The 5,000-nt window shown below is 48.3% G+C and overlaps 1 protein-coding gene across 1 annotated transcript in view; it reads right to left on the bottom strand.

Annotated features, from left to right (window-relative positions):
- The window catches only part of LOC112236094 (teneurin-2-like), a 311,870-nt gene that overhangs the window by 47,458 nt on the left and 259,412 nt on the right, over positions 1-5,000 (bottom strand). The gene's annotated exons all lie outside the window — the stretch shown is intronic.

The raw sequence follows: 5,000 nt of genomic DNA, 5'->3' as shown, positions 1-5,000 counted from the left end.
AGTGGAGAGATATGAGGCCAGAGATTGAGAGTGGTAAGGAACAGAGAGATACGAGACCAGAGATTGAGAGTGGAAAGGAACAGAGAGATACGAGGCCAGAGATTGAGAGTGGAAAGGAACAGAGAGATACTAGACCAGAGATTGAGAGCGGAAAGGAACAGAGAGATACGAGACCAGAGATTGAGAATGGAAAGGAACAGAGAGATACGAGGCCAGAGATTGAGAGTGGAAAGGAACAGAGAGATACTAGACCAGAGATTGAGAGCGGAAAGGAACAGAAGATACGAGACCAGAGATTGAGAATGGAAAGGAACAGAGAGATACGAGGCCAGAGATTGAGAGTGGAAAGGAACAGAGAGATACGAGACCAGAGATTGAGAGTGGAAAGGAACAGAGATACGAGACCAGAGATTGAGAGCGGAAAGGAACAGAGAGATACGAGACCAGAGATTGAGAGTGGAAAGGAACAGAGAGATACGAGACCAGAGATTGAGAGCGGAAAGGAACAGAGAGATACGAGACCAGAGATTGAGAGTGGAAAGGAACAGAGAGATACGAGACCAGAGATTGAGAGCGGAAAGGAACAGAGAGATACGAGGCCAGAGATTGAGAGTGGAAAGGAACAGAGAGATACGAGGCCAGAGATTGAGAGTGGAAAGGAACAGAGAGATACGAGGCCAGAGATTGAGAGTGGAAAGGAACAGAGAGATACGAGACCAGAGATTGAGAATGGAAAGGAACAGAGAGATACGAGGCCAGAGATTGAGAGTGGAAAGGAACAGAGAGATACGAGACCAGAGATTGAGAGTGGAAAGGAACAGAGAGATACGAGACCAGAGATTGAGAATGGAAAGGAACAGAGAGAGATACGAGACCAGAGATTGAGAGTGGAAAGGAACAGAGAGATACGAGACCAGAGATTGAGAGTGGAAAGGAACAGAGAGATACGAGACCAGAGATTGAGAGCGGAAAGGAACAGAGAGATACGAGGCCAGAGATTGAGAGCGGAAAGGAACAGAGAGATACGAGACCGGAGATTGAGAGTGGAAAGGAACAGAGAGATACGAGACCAGAGATTGAGAAAGGAAAGGAACAGAGAGATACGAGGCCAGAGATTGAGAGTGGAAAGGAACAGAGAGATACGAGGCCAGAGATTGAGAGTGGAAAGGAACAGAGAGATACGAGACCAGAGATTGAGAGTGGAAAGGAACAGAGAGATACGAGACCAGAGATTGAGAGTGGAAAGGAACAGAGAGATACGAGACCAGAGATTGAGAATGGAAAGGAACAGAGAGATACGAGGCCAGAGATTGAGAGTGGAAAGGAACAGAGAGATACGAGGCCAGAGATTGAGAGTGGAAAGGAACAGAGAGATACGAGGCCAGAGATTGAGAGTGGAAAGGAACAGAGAGATACGAGACCAGAGATTGAGAATGGAAAGGAACAGAGAGATACGAGACCAGAGATTGAGAATGGAAAGGAACAGAGAGATACGAGGCCAGAGATTGAGAGTGGAAAGGAACAGAGAGATACGAGGCCAGAGATTGAGAGTGGAAAGGAACAGAGAGATACGAGACCAGAGATTGAGAGTGGAAAGGAACAGAGAGATACGAGACCAGAGATTGAGAATGGAAAGGAACAGAGAGATACGAGGCCAGAGATTGAGAGTGGAAAGGAACAGAGAGATACGAGGCCAGAGATTGAGAGTGGAAAGGAACAGAGAGATACGAGGCCAGAGATTGAGAGTGGAAAGGAACAGAGAGATACGAGACCAGAGATTGAGAGTGGAAAGGAACAGAGAGATACGAGGCCAGAGATTGAGAGTGGAAAGGAACAGAGAGATACGAGGCCAGAGATTGAGAGTGGAAAGGAACAGAGAGATACGAGGCCAGAGATTGAGAGTGGAAAGGAACAGAGAGATACGAGACCAGAGATTGAGAGTGGAAAGGAACAGAGAGATACGAGGCCAGAGATTGAGAGTGGAAAGGAACAGAGAGATACGAGGCCAGAGATTGAGAGTGGAAAGGAACAGAGAGATAATTGCTCTCAGAGTATAGGTGAAGGAAATACACACACAAACACACAGATACACACACAAACAAACATTGCTTTGGGCACTCACTTGTGGATTTAATTATGTTTTCACAATATTTCCATGACATTACATAGAACCTACATGGAATACACATTCAAATGACATCTTGAAGGGTGGGGTGTGCCTTTATCCAATTCCCCCTTAATGAAACTTTAATGAAACCGTTTGATTACGTTATTTTCTATATCTTTGGTCTGATTATATATCCTATTCTGCCTGTTTCATTTCAAGGTCACACTAAACCGTCACTCTTTTCCACCCCGGCTCTCTCTTTCCCCCGGCTCTCTCTTTCCCACCCCGGCTCTCTCTTTCCCCCTGGCTCTCTCTTTTCCACCCGGGCTATCTCTTTTCCACTCTGGCTCTCTCTTTCCCCTCTCTGGCTCTCTCTTTCCCACTCTGGCTCTCTCCTTTTCACCCTGGCTCTCTCTTTCCCACTCTGGCTCTCTCTTTCCCCTCTCTGGCTCTCTCTTTCCCACTCTGGCTCTCTCCTTTCCACCCTGGCTCTCTCTTTCCCCACCCTGGCTCTCTCTTTCCCCACTCTGGCTCTCTCTTTTTCTGGCCACTCTTTCCCCACCCTGGCTCTCTCTTTCCCCACTCTGGCTCTCTCTTTTTGGCTCTCTCTTTCCCACTCTGGCTCTCTCTTTCCCCTCTCTGGCTTTCTTTCCCACTCTGGCTCTCTCCTTTCCACCCTGGCTCTCTCTTTCCCCACTCTGGCTCTCTCTTTTCCACTCTGGCTCTCTCTTCCCACTCTGGCTCTCTCTTTCCCCACTCTGGCTCTCTCTTTCCCCACTCTGGCTCTCTCTTTCCCCACCCTGGCTCTCTCTTTCCCCACTCTGGCTCTCTCTTTCCCCACTCTGGCTCTCTCTTTTCCACTCTGGCTCTCTCTTTCCCCACTCTGGCTCTCTCTTTCCCCACTCTGGCTCTCTCTTTCCCCACTCTGGCTCTCTCTTTTCCACTCTGGCTCTCTCTTTCCCCACTCTGGCTCTCTCTTTCCCCACTCTGGCTCTCTCTTTCCCCACTCTGGCTCTCTCTTTCCCCACCCCGGCTCTCTCTTTTCCACCCTGGTTCTCTCTTTTTCCACCCGGGCTCTCTCTTTTCCACCCCGGGGAAACACCCTCCTCCTCTTCTCTCCTAGAACCAGACCTGCTGTTCACCTAGAACACCCTCCTCCTCTTCTCTACTAGAACCAGACCTGCTGTTCACCTAGAACACCCTCTTCCTCTTCTCTACTAGAACCAGACCTGCAGTTCACCTAGAACACCCTCTTCCTCTTCTCTACTAGAACCAGACCTGCAGTTCACCTAGAACACCCTCTTCCTCTTCTCTACTAGAACCAGACCTGCAGTTCACCTAGAACACCCTCTTCCTCTTCTCTACTAGAACCAGACCTGCAGTTCACCTAGAACACCCTCTTCCTCTTCTCTACTAGAACCAGACCTGCAGTTCACCTAGAACACCCTCCTCCTCTTCTCTACTAGAACCAGACCTGCAGTTCACCTAGAACACCCTCCTCCTCTTCTCTACTAGAACCAGACCTGCTGTTCACCTAGAACACCCTCCTCCTCTTCTCTACTAGAACCAGACCTGCAGTTCACCTAGAACACCCTCTTCCTCTTCTCTACTAGAACCAGACCTGCAGTTCACCTAGAACACCCTCTTCCTATTCTCTACTAGAACCAGACCTGCAGTTCACCTAGAACACCCTCCTCCTCTTCTCTCCTAGAACCAGACCTGCTGTTCACCTAGAACACCCTCTTCCTCTTCTCTACTAGAACCAGACCTGCAGTTCACCTAGAACACCCTCTTCCTCTTCTCTACTAGAACCAGACCTGCAGTTCACCTAGAACACCCTCCTCCTCTTCTCTCCTAGAACCAGACCTGCTGTTCACCTAGAACACCCTCCTCCTCTTCTCTCCTAGAACCAGACCTGCTGTTCACCTAGAACACCCTCCTCCTCTTCTCTACTAGAACCAGACCTGCAGTTCACCTAGAACACCCTCCTCCTCTTCTCTCCTAGAACCAGACCTGCAGTTCACCTAGAACACCCTCTTCCTCTTCTCTACTAGAACCAGACCTGCAGTTCACCTAGAACACCCTCCTCCTCTTCTCTACTAGAACCAGACCTGCAGTTCACCTAGAACACCCTCCTCCTCTTCTCTACTAGAACCAGACCTGCAGTTCACCTAGAACACCCTCCTCCTCTTCTCTACTAGAACCAGACCTGATGTTCCTCTATCCCAACCTTATCCCTTAATGTAACAAGATAAACCATTCTAGTCAGGCAACATATGAGATGTGAATAGACAACATTTTATTCCGAAGTCGGACTGTATTTTATTTCGCTTCAGCTCAAATAATGGCCGCTATTGATTTTAACAATCATTTATCATTTTTTTTACGAGGTTGCATCATATTTCTGTTGAAGCTTGCATCGATACACACTTCAAAATATGTACCAACAGAGTACGCATTCCAGACGTTCCCTCTGTGCTCCGTTTCGCAGACTTTGATTTGGACTCGTACACCGACCCTCCCGTGTGTAGAGTGTAGAGAGGAGGAGATAGTCCCAGGTTTAGAACTACTGAGTTTATTAAAGCACTATATATATACAAGTGGGACGAAATCCAAAGTGCAAAAATAAGAAAGTACTCAGGAAATAGTAGGAGAGACTCAGGAAAACAAGCAACATTTACAATGACCGACAAAGACAAATGACAGAGGGAGTATATATACAGTGATAGAGTGGGGATTGGAACCAGGTGTGTGTAATGATGACGAGACAAGTCCGGGGTTGATGAGGGAAGGGCATTTGCCAGCAGCAGGTTCGGAAGCAGCTAGAAGGCCGACGACGCTGAACGCCTGAGCTGGACAGGAGGGGGCGCCAAAGCAAAGGCTGGTGTGACAC

Source organism: Oncorhynchus tshawytscha, linkage group LG08 (assembly GCF_018296145.1).
Source record: "Oncorhynchus tshawytscha isolate Ot180627B linkage group LG08, Otsh_v2.0, whole genome shotgun sequence".
Classification (NCBI taxonomy): domain Eukaryota; kingdom Metazoa; phylum Chordata; class Actinopteri; order Salmoniformes; family Salmonidae; genus Oncorhynchus; species Oncorhynchus tshawytscha.
Note: the sequence above shows the minus strand (reverse complement) of the source record. Positions and strands in the feature narration are given on the sequence as shown.